The sequence below is a fragment of the Aotus nancymaae genome, unplaced genomic scaffold (genome assembly GCF_030222135.1).
Source record: "Aotus nancymaae isolate 86718 unplaced genomic scaffold, 86718_ANA_hifiasm-v0.15.2.pri h1tg000064l_1, whole genome shotgun sequence".
In the NCBI taxonomy this organism is placed as follows: domain Eukaryota; kingdom Metazoa; phylum Chordata; class Mammalia; order Primates; family Aotidae; genus Aotus; species Aotus nancymaae.
Genome location: NW_026988479.1, coordinates 33,343,140 through 33,369,866, shown reverse-complemented (window position 1 = coordinate 33,369,866; position 26,727 = coordinate 33,343,140). Strand labels below are relative to the sequence as shown.

Here is a 26,727-nt window from a genome sequence, read left to right as displayed (position 1 = left end):
AGGCCAGACCACTTGTGAGATGACAGCTGGCCCCGCCCAGACCCACTGCCCCCCACAAGGCTTTAAGTGACCATTCTGCGCCCCGCCCACCAGGATTTACAGCTGCTTGGGGAGGAAATGCTGCGCAGAGCCATCAGGAGGATAACAGCAATGATCATGAATCTCTCACCCGAGAGGCCTTCCAAGTAATTAAGCCTCGATTTATCCCCCCGTTAATTATCAGGACTGGCTCCACTTAGAGGCACACAGAGCTGTCCCCTAGGCCGGGTGCTTCCTAGCAGTGCTGTCTGGAGCTGGCGATGGGGAGCCCTGCAGGGACCTGGGACCAATCCAGGTGGGGATGGGAGACACTGGACCCTATCCTGCAGGCCAGGGGAGCTGGGCCAGCCGCCAGCCTCCCTCCGCTAGGACAAGGGACCAAATCACAGAACTGATGCAAGCGCCCACATCCAGGCATGGGATGATCAGCTCCCTGGCTGGGCTGAGAAAGGGGACGTTCAAGTCAACCATGGACACATGGCTGGGGAGAAACCAAGGGTTCCAAGCCCATGCAGAGCCTAGGGGAAGGCTGGTCCTGAGTTAGAGATGAGTCTGATGGTCCCAGGATGGGTGTGGGGTCTCCCAGAGGAGGGTGAGGGAAGATGGAAGTGTGAGTGCCTGCTGGCCAGGTCACAGCGAGTGAGAGAGGGGCTGGCTGGGAGTTCGTGCACAGTGTTCTGAAGAGACGCTTACAGGCTGGTTTAAGGCAGATGGATGCAGTCAGGGTTGCTTCCTGGAGGAGGTAAGCAGGGACAGGAACCAAGTGCAAACAAAAAACCCTCAAACCTGCAGAGGAAGACGGAGGATGTGGGAGAGGCCATGGTTCCAGATTGGCTCAGCCTCTCCGACCTGTAACCCCAAACCTATCCCTTCACCCCATCTGCCAGGACCTCTGTCTACCACACGGATATCAAAGGCGTTGGCCAGATCGTGTGCCAGAGGCCACCACTGAGATCTCAGAGCTGCTGGGCGCCCCTGACGGCATGAGCTCAGTCAAGCAGCATGTTCCATGTGCAAGCTCACTCACTGCCTGGCTGTGACAGCTACAAACATGATCCGATCCCCAATCCACACATGAGGACACCGAGGCTCACAGAGATTCACTGCTGGGCTGCAAGAGCAAGGGCGCTGCCTGCCATGGGTTCTGGAAGGAGCAGCAGTGCAGGGCCCATGTTCGTGGCATCGGGATGTCAGAGGCTGGGAGGAGACAGGGTCTGTACCACTGCGGGTCTGTCAGCACAGGGGCCCTGGCACCGGTCCACCTGCAGGACTGCAGCATCTGTACTGGGTTCGGCTCTCGCCCCGACCTGGCCTCCTCCCTCTGCTGCCGGCAAAGACAGCCCTGTGGGACATTGTTATTCCACAGTTGAGTTCTTCCAGCAGGACAAGGCCAAAGGCCTAGGGCCCGGGGCCCGGGGCCCTTGATGAATCGAGCAATCAGGCAATGAAATCTGAAGGTTAATTGGCAGCAATGACCCCAATATTCTTCCCTGCATCCCTGGGCTGATCCTCTGGAAGACATGGCCATCAGTAGCAGGAATCCCACACACAGAAGGAAGAATGCAGAGACCATACTTCAGAGGCCATAGTTTACCCCTAACAGGGCTTGTGCTGCCTTCAATACATCTCAGACGTCCAAAGGGGAAGAATTAAATTTTGGTAATAAATGCAGCCTGACTTTGGAGGAGGAAACAGCCCTGTTTTCCCATAGAGCTCAAAGCTGCCTCTGTGCTGCTCACAGACCACAGGAAGCAGTCGGGGCTCCAGGCTGCATGGCCCACCCATGGTGGGTTGGCGTGAGGTCCCAGGGTGAGGAAGGCGTTGTGTGGGGTCCTCTCTCAGGGGCAAAACCACCACCCACGCAGCTGGGAGCAGCGGGGTCGCTGCTCTCTCTCCTAGGGGCCACTCTCCCGCCTGTTGACAGCTGAAACCCAGGGCCCTGGAGGGGAAGTGACCACCTCCATGCCACACAGACCCTTGGAGGGGAGGGGGCCCTGACCCTGGTCTCCTGTCCAGGTAGGGAAGGGTCCATCCTCTAGGCAAGGCTGCCTCGATGGTTGATTCAGCTTGGGGCAGACCAAGCCAGCGTTCTGACTCCCCTTTATCCCTGTAGTTCAGTCGCTTACATAAAGATGAATGAATAATTCACACAATGGTTTGGATTAAATAAATAAAAGATGGGTTTTCCACCTTGGAGATGTCATCACTATCTTGTCAGTTGCTCTCACGTGGCCTCCTCTCAAGTGAGCCAGGAGCCTGGGTTTCCTCTGGGCCGGGTTCTGTGGGCCTGGACGGTGGACAGACTCCTCTCAGAGACCCTAGAAGCCAGTGGCAGAGACCCGCAGGGTGAGAGGCAACAGCCCTGTGCCTGACCTAGGCCCTGGGACCACCCAGGCTGTTCTCACGCCTGACATGCGACAGCAGTATGTGGGCCGAGGCGAGGCAGCAGTGGGGCTTGCAGTGCTCCAGGCCCCGGTGCCCCACCCAGCCTGGCCTGCTGTGTGCTCAAGGCCTGCTGAGCTGGGGTGCTCAGGGATGGAGCCCAGCTCTGCAGCCCTTTTCTCTGGGATGGCCCCACCAAGGCTCTCAGGCCCTCCTCTCTGGCCTCCAGGGCCACCTCAGGCTTAAAGGCAAACCGTAAAGAGGACCTGAGCCCCTCAGAGCCCTGGCCCAGCCCACCCACAGCCCTGGCTCCCACCTTTCCTGCTTGGGGATATTGAACTCTGGCCACACTGACCAGGAGCAACTGCCTAGGAAGCAGCTGCCTCCCTCTGCCTGGATGCCTGCCCTCCTTGGGCCCCTCCTCCACACCCCTGGAACCCCTACTTTGGGCAGAGCCAGCCCTCTTGTAGGCTCCTGCTACCACCTTGCAGGGATGCAGGGGCACAGTCCTGGTGCCGATGGGCTCTCCGATCCTCGGTGAGGGGCAGGAGAGGGAGAACAGCAGGTGTTCAAGTGGGAGCCAGAGAGGATGCGGCAGCGGTCACCCAGGGCCCGGGTCCTGGGATGTTCCAGGGGAACAAGGGCATCCACAATGTGGGTGCCTAAACAGCTACCCCCTCACTACCTTAGCCTCACACCTGCCTCCTCCTGGGATGACGGGAGGCAGCTGTGAAAAGGACAGAATAAAAATAAATTGCACTCCATTACGTAAAGGCTAGCTAGCAGGGAAGAGAGGCTTTACAGCCTGAGAGTCTGGATGTCAGGATAAAGGAGCATTTACAGCACTTATCTCAAGAGGCCCAGTTCACAGCCTGAAATGTGGAGAATGGTTCTACCTTGGCAGGACAGAAAGAGCCAACACACAGGTATGGCCCACAGGGACAGGGACAGAAATGCTGGGGTCCAGGACTTTCAGAAGCAGGGAAAAGGTAACAGTACTTTTCTCTATATCCTCTTTACTCCTTGGAGTGTTACGGGGCATTTGCAGATGAGAGCAAGCAGAGATCCTTTGAAAGGTACCAACGGATCTTAGGAGCATGGCCCCAGGGCACTGCCTGTCCACTTCCATCCTTCCCCAGGGGCCTGAGCTATACCCAGGCTGAACCAGGTCTTTGGGCTACATGAGCCTCAGGGCCCAGGGAACCCTCAGGGTACGGGGGCTCTGGCCTTGCTGCTCGTCCTGCAGTGGGAAGAGGCCCCGGCACTACCCCAACTCTGTGGGCCTGGACTCTGAGACCTTCCTCTGGGACCTGTCCCCTGAGTGGGGCCGGCCTAACCCCTATCTGTGTCCTGAGACCAGCCTGGCCAACATAGTGAAACTCTGTCTCTACTGAAAACAAAAAAAATTAGCCAGGCATGGTGGTGGGCACCTGTAATCCCAGCTAGTCAGGAGGCTGAGGCAGGAGAATCGCTTGAGCCTGGGAGGCAGAGGCCACAGTGAGCTGAGACTGCCCCACTGCCCTCCAGCCTGGACAACTAGAGTGTAACTCAGTCTCACCCCAAAAAAAAAAAGAGCCTGGGCCTCTCTGTTTACCAAGCACCTGCAGGCACCCACAGGTACTGGGCAGCTCTGCCCTGAGGAGGCCAGCCCTGCACAGTTGAGGCAGCTGGCCCGCATGGGAAGACCCCACATGGGGGAGAGATGCCAGCCCTGCTGCTTCCATAAGTCCCTGAGCAGCCTCTTCTCAGGCTGACCTCGGTTATCTGGGCCAACACTGCTCTTGCCATCCTGTCCAGTCCCTGTCCAGGATGGGAACCCTGGCCATGTAGACAGAGCTCCATGCTCCCGCAGCAAGACATGGGCTGAGGCAGGGCTCTCTCCTGGGGCATTCACACCCCACTGGGTGCCCTGGCCTGGTCATCAATGCAGTCGCATCTGGTCCTGGCCTGACTTCATTCCAGCCCTGCCTCAAGGCTCTGAGTGCTCGCTCCCTTTCCCAGCTGCCTCTCCTGCACCCAGCTTCTCCATGGCTCCAGTCTCTCTTTTGAGAGGCTTCGCACACTCTCTCTTTTCCCTGCAGGGTGCAGACTGTGGCTCCCACAGAGCTGTTTCAGATGCCTGGGCCTCATGCTCCTTCCCTGTGGTGCACTCGGAGCTCAGGGGGGTGGGGCCAGGCCTGTGTGTCACTACCAAACCTGCCCTGCACCTGAGAACCCGGAACATAGGAGTGTGCGATGGGCGTGTGCTGAACATGCAGGTGAGCAAAGCCACCATCCCCCTACCGCCCTGAGCTCCTGCCCCTGCACAAGCCTCATGGTCAGCTTAACCACAAGCAGGCACACACACAGCAGACGGGGGCACACGCGCCTACCGCTGAACATCCATTCATTCCTGAACACCCATGTTCATCCCTGAACATACAACCTTCCTATGGCCTCAGAGTAAAACCCCTTAAGATCAAGGCAGGCTGAAGAGAGGCCTTGCCACTGCCCTGCTCCCAAGCTCCCACTCCTATCCCTGCTGTGGCCACCAGGGTCACTATGAGAGCCGGGGGCCTCCAGGGGCTTCAGACTATGAGGGGAGGGTAAAGGCACCCATGGCCTCAGAGCTGCTCTCAGCTACTCCAGCCCCTGCCATGCCCCCATCTCCTCACCACCATCACCTTGCCCCTGTCCCACTGTCCCCCAGCTCCTGCCCCCAGCCTGGACAGGTGCCCCAGTGAGGAGTTGGCCTGGGCCCAGGCCTGCATGGCTGCCACCATGGGCCCCAAGTCCCAGACTCTACCACAACTCTCAGTTTAGGAACTGGAAGCAGCCTTTGAAATTTTCCTTTGGGGACTTGGGCAGAGCCATTTTTCTTTCTAAATAGTGAATAAAATACAGTTAACCATGTTGGGATTTTCAGGCTTTAAAAACCCCATGAAAAGGGACTAATATTTCACCATTAAACAAAGCAGCCCCCAAGGCCCAGGCCAAGCCAGGCGGATAATTCTACTTGGCAGATGCCCAGCCCCACCAATGACGCCCCGTGGCCAGGAGGAAGGGAGTGATTCCCAGCTCCACACGCTGGCTGTATGTTCACGGACAAGCCATCTCACCTCTCTGAGCCCCCTTGCCTCCCTGGGTGTGGGGTGAGGAGGACAACATCACCTGCCCCCGGGTCAGTAAGACAGTGGAGGCAAAAACCCTCTTGGCATAACATGTTCCTCTTCATAAAACACGGCCCCGTGCTGTCAACAACCACTTGGTTGACTATAGATGTCACAGGTGTTCGGCACAGAATCTGAGCGGCAGGCCTAAGTTCAGATGTAGATTGTGGGAGCAGTGTAGTCCGCAAGGACACCCAGAAGATCACCCGAGCGTAGTCTGGACTGACTCCAGAGACATAGGGCAACCGCCCCGGTCCCCAGAGTGTGGCAGAGCCCCCAGAAGGCAGTGGCTTGTGGCCCCAGAGCTCGGGAATAAGTCCGGCCAGGGCCTCCCCGCAGGGTGAGAAGGCGGCTCTCAGCGGATGCGGGTGGCCAGGCAGGACGTTCACCCACACACAGTCCTGATGACGGGGTGGGGCCTGGGCACAGCACCTTTCCCAGCTCAAAGGCTAAGATTCCAGCATGACAGGCCCGGCAAATCTGTCGCAGCTGCTGCAGCCGGAACTGGGTGCCACCTGGCCTGGGACTGCAGCTGCCCCCAACTCTCGTGATCGTACCCTTCAGCAGGTTCCTGAGAGTTGACATGAGACAGGGAATATCATCTGGAAACCCACACGGCTGAAGACATTTCTACTTCACCTTCAGGGCCGACGGGTAATTCGTCCAGATGCAAAATTCCAAGCTGTATCTACCCCTCCTTCAGTTGTTTTTTTTTTTTTGAGACAGGGTCTCACTCTGTCACCCAGGCTGGAGTGCAGTGGCATGATTGTTGCTCACTACAGCCCCAACCTCCTGGGCTCAAGCGATCCTCCCACCTCAGCCTCTCAAGTAGCTGAGGTCACAGGAGCCCACCACCACATTGGGCTAATATATATATTTTTAGGCTGTATATATATTTTTTCTTGTTGCCCGGTTGGTGTTGACCTCTGGGCCTCAAGTGTTCCTCCTGCCTTGGCATCCCAAAGTGTTGGGATTACAGGTGTGAGCCATGCACCCAGCCTCTCCTCCAGTGCTGAAGGCATCGCCCTCCCGTCTCAAAGGCTCAGTGCTGCTGTGGAGAAGCCTGAAGCCATCCTGACTTCTAGTCTTTTGCAAGTGACTGGTTTTCACTCCCTGGAAGTGGCAAAGAAGTCTTTCTGTTGTCAACATTATGGAGCTCCCCCAAAATGCATTTCTCTCATGACCTCCTCACACGGTCTGGTTCCCCCGTGTCTATTCTTCATCTCTCTCAGCAGCCGTCTCCCTGGTGGCAGCTGGGCGCTTGCATGAGCAGCAGCCCCAGAGGGGCCTGCTGGATTATTTCCAGGGAAGCTGCCAGCATCAGCATCTCCAGATCTTCCCTCTGGGACAGGTCTGACAGGTCAGAGATGACTCTCAGACGCTCGGTGCCAGTGAGAACACAGCCCAGGAGGGAACGTGCCTGGACTCGGAGCAGCAGGACCAGCCTCTGAAGGTGCCTAGCACCTGAGTGGTTACTTGTGGGTGATGCAGGGGCCCCCACACCAGGCCCAGGCCTGACCTCGAAGAGAGACGACTAAGAACCCCCACACGCTGCAGACACAGGAAGCCCATCAAGGTGGCCTCCAGGTCCAGGGGTGGACAAGCCACCTGAGTGTCCCAGCAGTGAACACTCTGGGCCCTGGTCCTGCCCAGGCCCAACACAGAGCCATGCTTCCTGGGACTGAATTATTCACGTCTTGAAAACTTCTAAACTATTTCAGTTTTACATTTCTAAATATTTAATAATTAGGCATCAAATATTGATGCAATATTTTATTAGCAGCCATGGGCACAAGGCGTTGCAGTGGTTGTGGCTGTGAGGTTTGTATCCGGGTCCTAGCTGCCTATGCAAGAGACAGCAGGAGGAGGGCACTCACCTACAGGCTGGCCAGGGCCCCCTAGGATGCCATACCATAAGAACCATGCCTCAGCATGGCCTGTAGCACCCCACTCGGCTCATCTCAGAGGCTGCCTGCCTGCCCCAAATCCAAATTCCGAGACCAGCGTGAGTGGCCAGCAAGCAATCAAGGTACCCAAGGAACTGGCTTTGGCAACAGGTGGATGGGATGCCACCACCTGCCAGCCAGGGCCTTCTGCTACCCCAATAAGATGGTCGCTTCAACTCTGCTGGTGCCAGAGGGCCCTTGAGACGAAGCCTCCACGATGAGCCATGAGTTCCCCTGCTGGGCAGAAATGGCATGCTGTGCAACAGCGAGGAGGCATTCACCCTGGAATTACATGTGGAGGAGCCACTTGCGGGCCCGGTGCCTGGCAGGCGCTGCCTGGGTGCGCTATGTGCGGCTTTCAAACAGGGCACCTCTGTGTGATTAACGACTCACTCCAGCAAGCAGCTTGTCACCTTGCACAAAAACGATGTGAAAAGACACCAGCAATTACAGCCCACCAGATTATGGAGCGGGAGAGTCCCGGGGTGACAGGCGGGTGTGGAGATCATATTTGGAGAAGACTCCTCCCCCACCACTGAGAACACAGCAGCTGAACCCCAAGAGACAGCCCCCCAGGCACCAGGCTCAACAGCCCCCATGGGGCCCTTTGGCAGCAGAAGCCCAATGGCACCTTGGCAAAGGAGGGACAGTGGCCCCGTGTCTGTGATCCTCGCGACACCCTGCCTATGTGGGGGATGTGGCACCTGCTGGATGGCCATGGAGACACCGCAGGCGGCCAGGATCCAGCTCCACAGACTCTGGCCAGCAGCACATGAGCAACCAGGGCTACAGGGAGGGCTGGTCCGATGTGCCAGCACTGTTATCAGGACCCCTAAACACCCGCCAGGCTTGGGGACAAAGCTGGTCCCCACGTGGAGCACCGTCCCGGGGGCTGAGCAGCTGCCTCCATCGGTCACTCAGGCTTCAGTTCAGAAACGCCTCCCTGGGCCACACCACCGCGGGTCTTCTGGGCACCCCATGTTCACTTTCTCCCTAGAGCTCACGAGCATCTGGGTTCATGTGTCTGCCTGTGTCCTGGCCTCTCCTTCACCAGAAACACATTCCTCAGGTGAGGCCCTGCTTGGGCTTTGAGTAGGTGCCTGTCCAGGGCAGGAACACCCTGCCTCTATGCACCTACCCTGGCCTGGTCCGGCTCTGCCCCTGGGGAGCATGGTTGCGTCTGTCCCCACCTTCTGGACTGGGAAACCAACGATGAGAAAGCGGGGAGAGGCCTCCCTGTGGCCCTAGTTTGGTGGGACGTGGGCTCCAGCATGGGGATGTGGGGCCACAGGGCCTCCTGACCCAACCCTGCACCCATTCCCTGCCCGTGGGCCCTGGTAGGGCCTGGCCTGGGCGCATCAGTCCTTACAAGTAGCCTCAGTTGCCTGAGCCCACAGCCCTGATGAGCCGTGAGGTCTCATAACTGCAAGTGTGCCCCATGTCCTAACTGCCACTCCCACAGTTCCCGTTCCTGTGCAGCCGCCTCTCCATCCAGCCCCCGCACCCCTTGAGCCAGAAAACTTGGGTCACCTTGAGGCTTTCTGGACTTGGCACTCAACACATCGCTAGGTACCAAGTTTCAACAGTCTGTCCTCACCAACCCTCCCTCCCTCACCAACCCTCACGCATTCCCTGGACCACCTCTGTTCAGGGTCTTTCTTTGCTAAAGTCCAAATTCTACTTTCTGTCACCCTCCTCTCCCTCCTCCTCCTCCTCAGGCCCCAGGGGTCCTTCTTTTGAGGCAGAGCCTGGCTTCGGAAGGGAAGCACTTCCGCCATGTGCAGCCACTTGTATGCACCGCAGGCATCCTGCCATCAGCCACTACAAGTCCACAGTCGTCCCAGACACCCCAGGAACACTCAGAATGTGTGGTCCTCATATCTGCTGCCACACATGGTGGGCACGTTTGCCTTGTACCAGGGAATGATGTTCACCAGTGAACTTCTGCAAGACCAGGCTCCAGGGTCACCTCCAGATGAGACCCCTCTGGGCGTCTCGTCCCTCTCCTCTGGACTGGGCCTGTACCTCTGGTGCAAGCACACACCTTTCCAGCTGCGGCCACCTGTACAGGGCCACCTCCCTCACTATGTGAGCTGCCTGAAGGCAGGGGCTGGCCCTCTATGCAATGGGGGCTAGGAGGAGGCAGCTGCAGGGCAGAAGCGGCAGGAGTGGGCTGGGTTCCACATCCCCTCGGATACTTGACTCCACGCCAACCCCCATGATGCCAGGGCTGCTGCTGTAGCTCATGGAAGGTAAAGCCTTTAGCCTCAGAGAGCCTCCCTCGATGGTTCCCGCTCCCTTCACTCCCTTCTCCAGGCTGGGCTAATGGGAGCCATGGCCAAACCTGGAAGTCTGCAGGAGCACAGAGAGCTGTTGGGATAGTTTCATTCTGACCCAAAATCCTAAAGTGGGGAAATGGGGGTGGCAGGGGTCCAGATGGCGGCAAGGACCCTGCATGTGGGTGCAGACCCCAGCACTAGGCAGTTCCACCTGCATTAGCTGTGGAAATGGCATGGCCAGCCCTGTTGACTGGAGGAAGGATGGCTGGTCTGAGAGATGGACAGCAAATGGGGACATGCCTTGGCTCAAAAGGAAAAGTGAACCCCCTTTTTAGGGAACATGAGAGCTGAAATAATCCAGTGAAAGAAAGTGGTTGAGGTCAGAGGTGACTCCTCCTGTTAGGGTGAGGTGAGGCAGGCGGCAGGTGCAGGCGCCAGGAGAGACGAGAACGGGAGGCCACTGCAGAGGCCGCAGGCCTGTGAGGAGACACCAGCCCACAGGGGGCAAGGAGCGTCCGTCCTCTTGCAGCTCCTTGTGGCACCGGCAGGGCTGCGGTCCCTGCAGCTGATGCATCAGCGCCACCAGGACCCTGTGCTCCCTGTCCCTGCACCGGCAGATGCAGGCAGGTAACAGGGTGGGGGAATGGTCTTCACAGCACTTCCCTCTCATTGCCTCCAGGCAGACCCAGCCTCACAGGCTCATGGCCAGGGCCCCTGTGCACGCGGGGAGCCCATCATGCATGCACCTTCCAGAGTCAGAAACACTCCAGAGAGAACAGTACACCACAGTGACATCACAGCAGAGCCAAGATGCGACCACAGAACACGGCCGCCTCATCTGTTTCCGGAAGCCTCCTTCCAGGAACATGCCCAGTAGCTGGCCCGTGGAGGGAGGCCTGGGGTGGTGGCTGTGGTGAGGTCCCAGGAGATGTGGGGGCGGGGCAGTGTGGGCTCCGGTCAATTTGCATGCCATATGCATTATTAATTTCCCATAGAGGCTGGCAGAACCTCAGCTCCCCGGCAGGCGAGCCCCCTTTGAGAAGAGGGAAGCCTTTCCAGAGCTCATCTTTTATTGACTGGGTCATTTTCAAGTCAATCTGTCTGCTTTCGGCAAGACAAGAGTTTTAAATCTCCTGTCTCTTTTCCCTTTTTGAGATGTGGCAGTCTATGAAAACCTGCTAATGTATGCAGCAAGGCCTCGGATTCAAGATGTAATGAACTCTTCAGATAGCAGGAGACTCAGGAAGAGGATATGGAACTGCTCCAGTAATTGGAGCAGCCAGAGAAAAGGCTCTGGAAGGAGCAGGGCAAGGAGCAGGGATCGGGGTTGGGTGGATGCAGGGACCTCTGAGTGCTGAGGACCCAAGAGCATTGGGAGCACATCCTCCCAGAGGAGGGGCTCCGGGGTGGGGTCGGGGACCCATCAAGGCAGACAGGCTCTGCGTGAAGAGGAATCCGTGTGGTACATGTCCAGCCTGGAGAAGGGAGTGAAGGCAGCGGGAACTGTCAGGGGAGGCTCTCTGAGGCTAAAGGCTTTACCTTCCAGGAGCTACAGCAACAGCCCTGGCATCATGGGGGTTGGTGTGGAGACAGCAACCCGGGACCTCACAGGAGCTCTGGCTCTAGGGTGGAGGGGAGGGAGAGCCCTCGGCTGATACCACAAGAGTTTTATGATTTACAGCTGCTAGGTGAGGAGGGAGAGCAGCCCTCAATGGACTCTCCCCCTAGGACAAAGTGGAGGCTGAGAGAGAAGCCGCTGCTCGAGGACACAGTGGAGCAGCTGGGGCTGCAGCGCAGGCTGTCCGGGTTCTGCAGGGAGTGGAGGGGAGGCTCCCTGACTGCCTCCACCACATGCGCCAGACATGCGGCTGAGCTGGCTCTTCCCAGCCCCCGCCTGGCCAGTGCTGGCCTGGAGGCCTCAGGACCTCAGGGTCGGAGGGAAGAGATGACACTGTGATGGGTGGTGGGAGACCAGACACATGTCAGGAGGTGATGGCCACGCCTGGTCCCCAGGACCACACATGGAAGGGGAGTCTGCAGATGTGTCCAGGGCAGGGATGGTAAGACGGCAGATGTTCATGCATTATCCTGGTGGCCCGCTACAATCACACAAGTCTTCACATGTCAGAAAGGGAGGCAGGGGAGTCGGCTAGAGATCTGAAGATGTGCTCTCTGGCTCTGAGGATGGAGGAAAGGCTGTGTGCCAAGGCACATGGGTGCCTCCGGGAGCCAGGAAAGGCAGGATGTGGATTTTCCCCAGAGCCTCCGAAACGAACCAGCCCTGATGACCCCTAGCCTTTAGCCCAGGGAGACGTATGACCTCCAGAACCATAAGATCACATCGTGCTGAGTTTTTGGTTTGTTGTTTTTTGAGACAATGTCTTGCTCTGTTGTGCAGGGTAGAGAACAGTGGTGCAATCACAGCTCACTGCAGCCTCAGACTTCCATGCTCAAGCAATCATCCTGCCCCAGCTTCCAGAGCAGCTAGGACTATAGGCCATGCTACCACACCCATCTGATTTTTTTTTGTTTTAGAAATGGGGTCTCGCTATGCTACCCAGGCTGGTCTCAAACTGAGCATTAGGCAATCCCCCGCACCTGGGCCTCCCAAAGTGCTGGAATGACAGTAGTGAGTGTCACACTGGCCCTGCTGTGTTAAGTAACTCAGTCAGTGCTGGTGTGTTGTGACAGCAACAGGAGCCTCATGCAGTGGCATCTAAGGATAGTGTGGGCCTCTGGTATTCCAGAACCAAGCCCTCCCTGCTGGGCCACAGAGCAACAGGGACTGGGGTCTTACTGGGAGTAGCCCTAGGACCAGGGTCCTCAGAAACACTGCTCAGCTCTTCATTCACTCAACAGGTATGTTTGGAGAGGTACTGGGTGCCTGGCATCACCCCAAGCCCCGAGGACACAGTGTGCATGGACAGATGAAGCCCCAGCCCTAATGGAAGTTGCCTTTCAACTAGGGAGACAGATCAAAAATAAACGAAGTGTAACAGAAGCACCTTAGGGCAGAAGTGCTAGTGAAACGCAGCAAGGAGGAGCGGGAAGCTGGGAGGGGGAGGGCTACAGTTTGAAAAGGCGTCCCGGCAGCACCTTGCTGTGATGGAAGGAGAAGGAGACCCAGGGCAGACTCAGGAGAAAAGCCATGCGCTTCCTGGGACAGAAAGCTGCAGGGCCAGGAAATGGCGTGTGCAGAGGTGCTGAGGCAGGAGGTGCTGAGGACGGTCAGGGGCAGCAAGGAGGGCCCAAGCAGGCCGACGCAGCACATACGTGGAACAGTCTTCCAAGGCGGGCTGGAGGACACATGCTATGTGGATCTAAGTCTCACAGTTAGGGAAGTACGAATGGCAGGCTGCGTGGGGCTGCTGCAGGGACAAGCAGATGCACTGCTGGCACAGAAGACGGCCCAGACCGAAATGTTCAGCATCAGGGGCTTCTCAAAAAACGAGTGAAAGCAATTCCATGGGTAAAGAAAGGTCTTTTCAATGGACAGGGTCAGAACAACCCAATGTCCACATGGGCAGTGAGATGTGGACCCCTCCTCACTCCACGTACAGAACCAGTGGGATGAGGGTCTTAGTCTAAGGGTGAAAGCTTCTGGAGAAAAGAGGCGATTGCAACACTGGGGTCAGCAAGGAATTCTTGGGACAAAGCACTACCATGGAAGAAAAAAATGATACATTAGACTTCATCAAGATTTAGAACTTTGCTTATCAAAAGAAAGCACCAAGAAAATGATTACTGTCAGGTCTCCATATGCAAGCCTGGAGCCTGAAAGTCTGAAGTCCTGCCTGCCTTCGCTGATCATCCCCCACTCCCCCATTATCCATGATCGCCCAGCGCCCAGCAGAGCTCCCCTCCCACACATAAGCTTCCCCTTACCCCACCCTGCCATCTTAACTACTCTTATCCCACCTGCCATAGTAACTGAACTTATGGTAATGTGTACTCCTTGCCCCTACCCCCACCACTGTAACTGATCTTACTCTGTAACTTTCCACTGCCCACCTCAAACCTATAAAACCAACTCCTATCCCACTGCCCTTTGCTAACGCCCTTTTAGGTCTTAGCCCACCTGCACCCAGGTGAATAAACAGCCATGTTGCTCACACAAAGTCTGTTTGGGGGGGTCTCTTCATTCAAAGCATGCGTTTTTAACAATTAGAAGACAATTCAGTCAAAAATAGGCAGGGATTTAAGTAGGTGTTTGGCCAAAGAAGACCTATGAGCGGTGCCCAGCAGCCTCACCTGTTAGGAAGTGTGGGCATCCCAACACGCCCTGCACCCACCAGTGGGGCCATGCTCAGAAAGACAAGACACTGCCCAGGCTGGGAGGGTGGGGGGCCCTAGGAGCCTCACGGGGGGCATGCAACGGGTGAAGCTGCCTTGGAAACCATAAGGCAGCTCCTCTCAGCATCCAGCAGAAATGCACCCTGGAACCTGGACATTCCCTTTTGCCTGGAGAAATGAAAACTGCATCCACACAAACATTTGCACCCAAACTTCCACAACAATGTGATTCACTACAGCTGAAAAGCGGAACCACCTAGACATCCCTCAGCTGAGGAATGGATGAGTGAAATGTGGTCCATCCGTGCAAGGCAGTATGCTGGGCAGTATAAAGAGAAAAGCATGAAACACACCACAGCATGGGGTCCCCAGACGCACTCAGTTAGACACTGCATGGGGGGGATGCCCAGGAGAGACACCTGGTGAGACACGGTGGGGGGGCGGGAGACACATCCAGTTAGACACAGCATCGGGGGATGCCCAGGAGACACGCCTGGTAAGACATGGCTGGGTAGGGGGTGGGAGACATACCCAGTGAGATACAGCACAGGGGCAGGGGGCCTAGGAGACACATCCGGTAAAACACAGCACAGGGGGCCCCAGGAGACATCCCTGGCAGAGGGCAAGCCCTTGAGGAAGGGACTCTACTAAGATGGCCCCTCAGACCACGCATACCCTCCAGGAACCTGTAGGGAAGCCGGCAGCTGCCCAGGCCAGGCCGGTGCGCGTGGGGGGGTGGTCACTGGCAGGTGGTGTCTTGTACCCTCCCTGCAGCTCCCCTTTCTCACTCATAGAAGGGACAGCAGTCCCGATCCCACAGTGGGGGCCAGGCTGGGGTCCCAGGAGCTCTGCTGCATGAACAGTCAGAGCACACTACTTGCCTACCAGGCAGGACCCTCATGCATCTCCTGAGCCAGCAAGAACCCAGCAGGCTGCGCTGGGGCTGGTGGAGGACACAGCTTCTCTGGTGTCCTTCAGTCATCACAGCATCTCTCGACAAGAATGTGCTCTGCTCCCTGCTGCGGCTTTCCTCCTGTTCTTCCGGGATGAGGATGCCCACAGACTGCTTCAGGGCAGAAGCAGGTTGGCTCCCCTCCCTGGACCAGGCACCCAGTTCCCTCCACCTACATGCCCCCAAGGCTTGGCAACCAGGTGGTGCTCAGAACACACGCAGGGTCCAGCAAGGGAGCTGCGGCATGGAGCCACCCACCCTGCACCACCAGTACGTGGGCCTCCACTCAGCTGCCCACCAAGCATGCAGACCACCCAGCCCTGCCCACATGGGCTCTGCTCAAAGGAGCCTTATGACGGCCTGGGGTTCAGAGGTAAGGACACAGGGGCTGAGGCCGAGACAGGGCTTGGTGCCCACCCCAGGTGAAGGGCGTGCCTCCCCTCCAGACAGCCAGAGCTCCCAGCACCGCCTGGCCCGAGCTCAGGGGAAGCGCATGTTGGCTGTGTCAGGCTCTGAAGAGCTCCACTTCAATCAGTTTTCAATGCAACTGTGAAGATATCCCTAATTGGGTACTTGGCTTGAGTTACTAGCAAAGTTTACAGACATGCCAGAAAGAAAGAGGAGAGGAGAAGGGAGTTGCAGTGCAAGGGAGCAGCTTGCTAGGGCTGGGGATCACGAGCGGGCTCCTCAGCAGTCCCTGTGGCCTGCTGCCTGGGGCACAGACTGTGTGGCCGCACCCAGCCGGGACAGGGAAGGCATCCTGGGCACTTCTGCCAGATGCAACAGGAAGGGCGGGGCCACCTGGCTGTGCCAGGAACACTCTTACCCATCGCCGGTTCTGCAGAACAACAAAGCCCCAGAGCATCGGAGAGAAGGGCTAGCAGGGACGGTTGGTGGCCCTAACTGCTGGAGCTCAGGCCTGGACTACATCAGGCCCCCCTGTGATTCAGTCTTCAGCCCAGAGCCCAGCAGACTAGATGGGGGTTGGGGAGAGGCCCAGGCAGTGCTGTGTCCCCACAACCTGAATTCAGGGCCCATCCATCACACCCCACCGCACAGACCAGTGCCTCCACCTCTGCCAGGTCCACAGCCAGCACCCGGCTCAGCCTGCCCTGTACTCTGCTCCACTCTGCAGCCAGGCTACCTTCCAAATTGAGAGGATGCCTCCATGGCTCTGTGTGACCCTCAGGATAGAGCCCAGAATTCCCACAGTGGCCCAGTGGGGACCACCCCAGCCTGATCACTGCCCCCACTGCAGTGAGGCCCACCTGTGTTCCAGCCCTGGGACCCCAGCCCCAGCGGAGACCCCTCCCCACACCTCTGCTGACTTGTTGGTGCTGCAGAACCTGTCTCTAGGAATCCTCCCTCGGCTCTGTCTTGGGGCCCCCGAGCACATTTCCAACACTCAACTGCACTCATGCCACTGGGGATGGTGCTTCAGCCCACTGCCTGGGGGCACCAAGGCCGGCCCCAGAGCATGGGGGCACCCAGTTCAGGGAGAATCTTTGCAGGCAGCTGGGTAGGTGTGCCTGGCACAGCAGGTGGTACCCATCCCCTGCCCCACTCACCTGCAAACCCTGTGATTAAATCACACTTTACAACTCTAATTACACACCTAATTAATGGTGCTGCCCTTTAACGTGACATCAAGAACAAACAAACAGCATGGAGAGAAGGGCCTAGGGTGTGGTAACTGGCGTGCTGGATACAGCCAGCCTTCAGCAAAGCCATTGTGTCCTGAGGCCACTGCCCCACCTGGACAACACCTGGGCCCACCTGAGGAGACCACAGTTCCCAGCCCCAGGGCGACTGGTGCTGTGGCTACTCCTGGCTCCAGCTCCCCAACCTCCCCTCTCTACAGGGCACCTCTGAGCACACAGAGTGAGAGAGCACATGGCAGGGCAGGGGCGCTGATCCTTCCAACACCAATCCTGTCTCTGGGTCACCCCCAGGCTCTGGTGGCTCTTGCCACCAGGGCAGTTCTCTTGGGCTCAGGCTGCCGTGACCTGGCCTCTCCCCAGCAAGGACAGGGACCTCCATCGTTCACTCCAGGAGTCTGCAGAGATCTTCCCCCTGCCAGTCTCACTCTCAGTGCCGGGACAGATGCTCACAATTGCCCCAGGACCTGGGCACGTGGTCCATTTCTCAGATGGGGAAGCTGAGATGCAGAGAAAAGGGCCCCACCCAGACCCCCAATTGTGATGGCGTGGAGCAGGACTTCTGTCCAAGTCTTCTGACCTCGGGCTATTGGGCGGTCCAACACGGCTGCCCTGGCCTCCGATGCCCATACCAGTGTGCTGGAGCCAGGAACACCCTCAGCTTGCAAGGTCTTCTCTGCCTTCTCTCCCTGACCTGGTGCATGGGGTCCAGGAGCCTGGCATTGAAGGCAGAGTTGAAAGCCAAGCCTGCAGTCCTTACTGGGGAACTACTGCACAAAGGGAGGATCCATGGCCAACGGGCTCATTGGAAGCCACTTTTGTTTCTCTACCCACGAGCCTGGCTCAACTTCTACCAAATGGGCTCCTGCACAGACCCATGCCAAGGGGCTTGGGTCACAACTGCCATCATCGCCATCACCATCATGCTAAGCACACATCGTGGGCCAGCAGTGCCTACGCTATAAACACACCCTCCACAATGACTGTGGCTGGAGTGAGCCACATCTCAGAGCTGCGAGAGCTGAACCCAAGGTCACACAGCTGCTGGTGCAGGGCTGCGGCCCCAGAAGGGAGCAAGGCCCAAGTCCAGAACAGCTGACAGAATGTGGCAGCCCCTCCTCCACCAGCTCAGGAGCAACCTTGCTTTGGAACCCAAATTTAATTTCCATCAACAAAAAGAAACTGGAGATGACCCTGGAGAGGGAGCTGAAGTTGCAAAGCGCCCAGGGTGGGAGGGCGGTGTCAGCCTTACTCACGCCCCCTCCTCCACCCACCCAACACTTATCGAGAGCCAGCTCCAGTGACACGGAGGTCCCCAGGAGGGCACACAGTGGGGCTGCATCAGCACTAGGAGACAGCAGCCCCTGGAGTCAGGAGCCGGGGGTGTATGGACCCAGCCTCCCTGCCCTGCAGGACATGAGTGCTTCTGGGTCTCTGGCTTGCCCCCAACCCTGCAGCTCTTGGGATTGGGTGAACCAACTCCCTGTAACAAGTGTCTCCGTGTGTGCGCGTGAGTGCATGTGCCTGTGTACACACATTCTATGGGTTTCGTGTTTCGGGGGAACCCTGACCAGTAAGTTTGCCCAGGGGCTATGCTGTCTGCAGGTGGAGTAGTGGCACTGGGGGAGACCAGGACACCGAGGCAGCCTCACATCGTGGTGTAAACCCAGGAATTCCTCAGAGACACTGAGGGAGTGGTTAAAACAGGAAGACCCGCCGCACGTTCTCACTCATGAGAGCTAGGGGAACCCATCGAGTGGAGTTGGGGGAGAAGGAGGGTATGGTGTAGGGTGGGCGGGGAGGAAGGGAGTCTGGGAAGTGGTACAGAGACACAGACAGACAGAGGGAGTAAGACTTCACGTTCCACAGCAGAGTGGGGGTGGACTACAGTTAGTCATGTGTGCTGTCTACTTCAAAATTGTGAGAAAAGAGGACAGGAGGTCTTCCCTACACTTAGAAACAACCAGTCCATGAGGTGGCAGACACCCCAAATAATCCGACATGACCACTGCCCATCCTGTGCATGCAACACAACTTTACCCACACCCTGTAATGATGCACGAATGCTGTGTATCCATTTAAAAACCTACAGAAGAAAACTCTAACCTTCATTGACTGAACAAAAGATTCACGGGACATCCGGTCCAGACAGAAGGGTGCAAACTCACGTTCCCTGCTTGTCCCGTGAAGCTGGGCTCTGAGCCCCAGAGATGACACCACAGGCATCTAAAGAGAGGTCAGGGAGGTGGAAAGAGGGTGGAGAGGTGGCCTGGAGACAGCAGCAGGACTCAGGACCCCAGCCTAGCAGAAGGCAGCCCAGGTGGAGCACTCCTGCCTGAACTGGAGCCTTCGAAGGGAACGCCAGTGTGCTGTGTGTCTGGGAGGTGGTCTGGTAAGGGAGGCGGGCCCGAGGCACACTTCCCTGATCAGACACAGACCCTGGAAAGCCAAAAATTCTTTTACCAGATTAATCTATAATTAAAAAAAAATAAATAAAACCTCAACGCCTTTTTCTTGAACTCGACAAAGCAATTCCTTTTTTTTTTTTTTTTTTGAGATGGTTTCACTCTGCCGCCCAGGCTGGAGTGCAGTGGTACGATCTTGGCTCACTGCAACCTCCACCTTCCGGGTTCAAGTGATTCTCCTGCCTCAGGCTCTACAGTTCCTGTAACTGGGACTACAGATGATCCCCACCATGCCTGGCGTTTCGTGTTTTTACTAGAGCCAGGGTTTCACCATGTTGGTCAGGCTGGTCTTGAACTCCAGACCTCAAATGATCCACCCACCTCAACCTCCCAGGGAGCTGGGATTACAGGCATGAGCAACCATGCCCAGCCATGACAAAGTAATTCCAAAATTAACTCAGAATAATAAACAAGTAAGAAAGTAAGAAAACTTTTAAGTCAAAAAAAAAAGAAAGACTAATGCCCTGTTCTACCCTAAATATTAAAACATATTTTAAAGTTATAACTAATGATAAAACAGTACTGACAAATGAAATAAAAAGAAACAAAATATCTGAACACAGACCCGATTTTGCATATGGTCTAATAAAGATGAAGGCATAAATCGTGGAGAAGGGAGGGTTCTGTGATAAATGGCCCCAGGGCAATTGTTTAGTAATCTGGAAGAAAGATCAGTTTAGATCCTGACCTTATACCATACACCAAAATAAGTTCCATCCGTAGATTAAATCTTTAAATATAAAAATAAGCTCAAAGAGCCCAGAAGAAAATAGAATGATTTATCAAATCACTGAAGAACTTTCTAAGCTGAAAAGCAATGGAATTAACAGATAACAAAGGAGATGAGGGGTTTGGGTTGTGGGAAAGATGAAGAACCCCACTCAGCCCTGTCTCTCCCTGAGGCAGCTCTGACCCTGGAGTTTGGCCAGCAGCAGACAACAGACCCTGGAGAGCTGACATCGGAACCCAGAACTGCTAGGGTCACCAGCCAAGTGTCACCATGAATGCTGTTGGGCTATGCCAAATACATTCGCCCCATACACTGGTTTGGCAGTGTAACTTTTCCTTTTGGTGCATTGGCGTGATGGACTGCATCAGCTAATACTCAACACCGACCCAGTGTTGCGCTCTCAGAAAACGATTTAGCTTGGCAGATTTCCTCAGTTTTGTCATGGTTTTGAAGTTGGGGTAAATGCTTCATGGAGTATGTCAGGAGGGGCTCCTTCTCATGTTTTCTTGGGGAGCTTTGGAGAACTGGCGCTAAGTTTTCTTGAAGTGTTTGGTGAAACTCACCAGAAAACCATCTGCGCCTGGTGATATTCTTTTCTGGAAGTTTTTTGACGGTGGATTCAATTATTTAATGGGTCTAGGATTATTAAGATGATATATTTCATACTGTGTGAGTTCTGAATTCGGTGGCAGAAGCTTACTGGAGTTTTCTGTAACTGGTTGGGTGTTTGTCCTGGTGCTACCCAGCCTGGACTTGGGGACCCCTACAACCTGGGAGTAAGCAAGAGATGCAGACAGCTGGTCAAGAGAAGCCTGAGAAGGAGCGGGAGATATCCTGTTTCTCAGTTTCCATCCCCTTCCACCCTGTCTCCATCCCCTTCCACCCTGTCTCCATTCCCTTCCCACCCGCCCTGTCTCCATCCCCTTCCACCCTGTCTCCAACCCCTTCCACCCTGTCTCCATACCCTTCCCACCCCCCCGTCTCCATCCCCTTCCCACCCTGTCTCCATCCCCTTCCACCCTGTCTCCAACCCCTTCCACCCTGTCTCCATACCCTTCCCACCCTCCCTGTCTCCATCCGCTTCCACCCTGTCTCCATCCCCTTCCACCCTGTCTCCATCCCCTTCCACCCTGTCTCCATCCCCTTCCCACCCGCCCTGTCTCCATCCCCTTCCACCCTGTCTCCATACCCTTCCCACCCCCCCGTCTCCATCCGCTTCCACCCTGTCTCCATCCCCTTCGATCCTGTCTCCGTCCCCTTCCACCCTGTCTCCGTCCCCTTCCACCCTGTCTCCGTCCCCTTCCACCCTGTCTCCGTCCCCTTCCAGCCCGGCTCCGTCCCCTTCCAGCCTGTCTCCGTCCCCTTCCACCCCGTCTCCGTCCCCTTCCACCCCGTCTCCGTCCCCTTCCCACCCCGTCTCCGTCCCCTTCCACCCCGTCTCCGTCCCCTTCCACCCCGTCTCCGTCCCCTTCCAGCCCGTCTCCGTCCCCTTCCAGCCCGTCTCCGTCCCCTTCCAGCCCGTCTCCGTCCCCTTCCAGCCCGTCTCCGTCCCCTTCCAGCCCGTCTCCGTCCCCTTCCACCCTGTCTCCGTCCCCTTCCACCCTGTCTCCATTCCCTTCCCACCCGCCCTGTCTCCATCCCCTTCCATCCTGTCTCCATCCCCTTCCAGCCTGTCTCCATTCCCTTCCCACCCTCCCTGTCTCCATTCCCTTCCATCCTGTCTCCATCCCCTTCCAGCCTGTCTCCATCCCCTTCCACCCTGTCTCCATCCCCTTCCCACCCCCCCATCTCCATCCCCTTCCAGCCTGTCTCCATCCCCTTCCAGCCTGTCTCCATCCCCCTCCACCCTGTCTCCATTCCCTTCCCACCCGCCCTGTCTCCATCCCCTTCCCATCCTGTCTCCATTCCCTTCCCACTCGCCCTGTCTCCATCCCCTTCCCACCCTGTCTCCATCCCCTTCCGCCCTGTCTCCATTCCCTTCCCACCCTCCCTGTCTCCATCCCCTTCCACCCTGTGTCCATCCCCTTCCACCCTGTGTCCATCCCCTTCCACCCTGTGTCCATCCCCTTCCACCCTGTCTCCATCCCCTTCCACCCTGTCTCCAACCCCTTCCACCCTGTCTCCATCCCCTTCCATCCTGTCTCCATCCCCTTCCACCCTGTCTCCATCCCCTTCCCACCTTGTCTCCATCCTCTTCCACCCTGTCTCTATCCCCTTCCACCCTGTCTCCAACCCCTTCCACCCTGTCTCCATCCCCTTCCATCCTGTCTCCATCCCCTTCCACCCTGTCTCCATCCCCTTCCCACCCTGTCTCCATCCTCTTCCACACTGGCACCCGGGAAATCCTGCGGAGGTACAGTCACAGCTGGATGGATGCTGAGAACCCTAGAGTGGGCTCTTCCGCCTGCCCCCCTGTCCAGGGTGGGTAGGGCATGTCTTGCAGCTGTTCCTCTCTGGGCTATAGCTACCAGTGGCCGTGAAGGCAGCTGTGGCCGACTGCACAGCACAGCGGGCGAGCCTTGCCCAGTTCTGTAGTCAGAGGACAGTGAAGGGAACCCTGGGTCACCTGGGAAGTGCTGGTTGCTCACAGAGTGGCTCTGGAAGATGGTCTCTGAGCTGGGCATGGGGCTCTGATCATAATCAGCACCACACTGGTGTGAGAGCTGCAGTCTGAGCTAGAACATTGCCAGTAAGCAGCCAGGACTGCAGGGGGCACAAGGTTAATTGGCCTGGGAAACTCAGTGAAGACCTTGAAATGGAGCTGGCATCAGGAAATGCTGAAACCAGCAGAAATTGATTCTTCAGAGTAATTAAGAAAGACCGACACTCTCACGATATTCAAAGCATCCAGAATGCAATCTAAAATTAAGCCGCATGAAAAGAACTGGGAAAACAAACCTGCCAGGAAAAACACGACCAACAGGCGCCAAGCCAAGGATGACAGAGATGCTGGAATGATCGAGTGAGAGTTGAAAGATGCTCCAAGAAGTAAGTGATTGGAAAACACAGACTTAACTTTTCACAGTATCTTAGAAATGATATTGTACCACAAAGCTGGGTGTAGAAATCACATCACTGCATGAGTCCCTCTCGCTTCATGGTGGCATGTGTGACACCGACACACTCTGGAACCCATCACACCATGCATGCACAGGAATTCCTTCTCATCCTTTAATTTAAAAACATCATGACACTTGGAGTGTCTGAAAGTCTCTCTTGTTTACACAGAGGGGACAGGGGAAGTTCTCTGAGTGACTGCAGATTGCTCATCAGAAACCACGGAAGCCAGGAGACTGGGAAATGGTGTTGATTTTTAAAGTGCTGGGAGAAAAGAGCCATTCACCCAGAACTCCATATCCAGCAATGGCATCCTTCAGTAACAAGGCAGGGTGAGGACATTGCTGGGCAAGTGAACGCTAAGAGCTGACTCTAAAGAAGTCCCAAAGGACGTCCTGCCAAACAGGAAATGATCCCAGGGGAATCTGGGAACTTCAGGAAAGAAGGAAGAACATTTTTTTATCCAGGCAAAGACATAAACTTCTTTTTGCCTCTGATGTTTTTTAAAATAGGTATGACAGTGAAAAGCAAGAATCATAATACTTCTTGGTGGAGTTTTCAATACATACGGAGTAAGTACATACGACTGCTACAACACAAAGGGAGGCAGTGAGAAGCCCACATTGTGAGAAGATCCCGACATTTTCACCTGAAGTGATACAACATTAATTATAAGTGCACCGTGAAATATGAAGCATGCATACTGTAATCCACAGAAAAATCACTTTAAAAGTATAAAAATGATATGATAACGACATAGACACATCAAAATGGAGTACTAAAAAAGGCCAAATAATCTGAAATACATAGGAAAGAGAAAACAGGAATAAAAAACGGAGGACAAATAGAAAACTAAGCATAAAATTGTGGACCTACATCCAAATGCATAAAAAATTACATTAACTATAATGGCCAAAATACATCTATTAAAAGGTAGAATACACATACCAAGCAGGTGCACATGGAATGTTTTAAGGTTGCTATCAAATTATCAGCTATCAAATAAATATTAAATTAGAAAGAAACTGAATTGAAGAAAATATGTTCCCTCAACATAATGAAATTAAACAAGAAGTCAGGAACAGAAATCACCCAGAAAATCCGGGAAACACACTTTGAAATTAAAAAACATACTTCTAAATATGGATCACAGCAGGCATCTTAGTCTGTCTGAGTTGCTATCACAGAATACCTGAGACTAATTTATAATGACCTGAAATTTACAGGCTCACAGTTCTGGAGGCTGGCAAGTCCAAGATGAAGGTACCAGCTTCTGGCAAGGGCTTTCCTGAGGCATCATTGCATGGTGGAAGGCGGAAGGGCAGATACAGAGAGCCAACTAACAGAAGCCCTTTTGATTATGGCATGAATCCATTCACAAAGGTGGAGCCCTCAAGACGTAAACACCTCCCATGAGGCCCCACCTCCCAACACTATCACACTGGGATTAAGTTTCCCACATGTGGACTTCGGAGGGCCACGTTCAAACTGTAGTACATCTCAATGGAAATTTCAAAATATTTTGAACTGAACATAAATAAAAATACAACATATCAAAATGTGTGAAACGCAGCTAATGCTGCACTCAGATGAAAATTTCTAACACAGAATACTTACATTAGAAAACAGAAAAGATCTCAAATATGCAATATAATCTTCCACCTGAAGAAGTCAGAACAAAAGGAGAGCAATCTAAAGCTAAAGTAGGCAGGAGGAAGGAAATATAGAACAAAAATCAGTAACATTGAAAACAGAACAATGATAGCAAAATATCAGTGAAATCAAAAGCTAGGTCTCTACAGAGATCAGTAAAATTTATAAATCTCCAGCAAAGCTAACAGACCAAAAAAAAAAAAAGAGAGAGAGAGAGAGAAGGCATAAGCTACCAATATGAGGAAGGAAGGAGGGAGTACTGCTATAAACCCAATAGGCATGATAAAAGCAGCTAGGCAAGAGCACAAACAATTCACTGCTCACACTCAGATATAATGAACCAGTTCCTCAACAACAACCCCCTCTCCCAAACCCACAATCTACCAAAATTCAGCTGACATGAGAGAACTTACTATTCCTGTAATGATTAGAACCTGCCACAACCACAATCCCTAGGCCCAGATGGTTTCACTGGCAAAGTCTACAAAACATTTAAAGAAGAAGCAACACCAATTCTACATAATCTCCTCCAGAACATTAAAGGGGGGACACTTTCCAACTCACTTCATTCGCTACGTCTATACCACAACCAGATAAGGGCAGTACAAGAAAGCTACAGGCCAATATGAACACAGATGCAAAAATCACGGACGATGTTAGCAAGATGAATTCAGCAACATGTAAAAATACTATCCCATAACCAACGGGGGTTTATTCGAGGAATGCAGAGTTGGTTTAACATTGGAAACTTCCCCAAAAAATCACAATGACACACTGTCAACCGCACCAACTGTCTAAGGAAGAAAAAACGTGATCTCATCACTGATGCAGGAAAAGTATTTGACAGACGCCAACATCCTACATGATAAACACTCTCAGCAAACTAAGAATAGAAGGAACGTTTTCAGCTTGATAAGGAAAAACCACAAATAAACTCCAGCTAGCAGCTTGCCTCATGGAGAAGGACGGACTGCTTTCCCCCTGAGGTGGAGAGAGAGGCCAGGATGTTGCTTCCCCCTCTCCTACTCAGCACCAGACTAAGGCCCTAGCCAGGGCAATACGGCAAGAAAACGAAATAAAAGACACATAGATCTTAGCAAAATAAGCAAAACTGTCTGTATTCACAGATGCTATGACTGCAAAGGATTAGAAAACAAAATCAAAACAGCAACTAACCCAGAACTAAGAAGTGAGTTTAGCAAGGTCATGGGTTACAAAGCCAGCACAAACATTCATCATACTTGTATACACACTCCCTGAACAATTGGAAACCACAAAAACAAGCCTACAAACAATTACATTAACTCCAAACACTAACAATAAAACTAACGAAACTATGTGTATTTCTAACAAAAAAAAGGGGTGAGTGGTGTGGTGAAAATCACAAAATGCTGATGAAAAAAATCAAGAAGAACAAAAATAAATGGACAGACTCACCGTGTTCATGGATCGGAAGACTCACTGCAACTAAGATGTAGATTCTCCCCATATTGATCGACAGATTTAACTAATTCCTATAAAATTCTGAGCAGGCATTTTGTAGGTAAAGACAAGCTGAATCTAAATCTTGCATGCATAAAGTAGGGGATTGTGCTGTTGAGTTCAAGACTTACTATGAAGCTACAGTCAATACAGGGTGGTGTTATTAACAGCAAAGGGACAGACCCTTAGATCAAGGGAATAGAATAGAAGGTACAGAAAGAGACCCCTATAACTCATGGTCAACTATTTGTTGACAAAGGCACAAACATAATTCAGTGGTGGTAGGACAGTCTTCAATAAAGGCACAATTGCACATCCATATGAAAACGAAAAAGAAAAAAGTACTTTGACCTCAATCCTACACCACAGGCAAAAACTAACACAAAATGGATCACAGATTTCAATGTGAAACTTAAAACCTTTTAGTAAAGAACATAAGAAAAAATATTTTGGCCTGGAGTTATGCAGGGAGTTTCTGAATCTGACCCCTGTAAAAGAAAACTTGATCATTAGCATGCACCAAAATGAAAAGTATGTGCTCTGAGGAACACTCTGTCAGAAAATGAGGAAATGGCTGGGAGAAGATATTTATCTGTTACATATTGGACTCACATTCATCCCAAACTCAATACTAACAATCCA

The 26,727-nt window shown here is 54.2% G+C and overlaps 1 protein-coding gene across 12 annotated transcripts in view; it reads right to left on the bottom strand.

Moving 5' to 3' along the window:
* The window catches only part of MAD1L1 (mitotic arrest deficient 1 like 1), a 404,019-nt gene that overhangs the window by 76,250 nt on the left and 301,042 nt on the right, over positions 1–26,727 (bottom strand). The window lies entirely within an intron of this gene.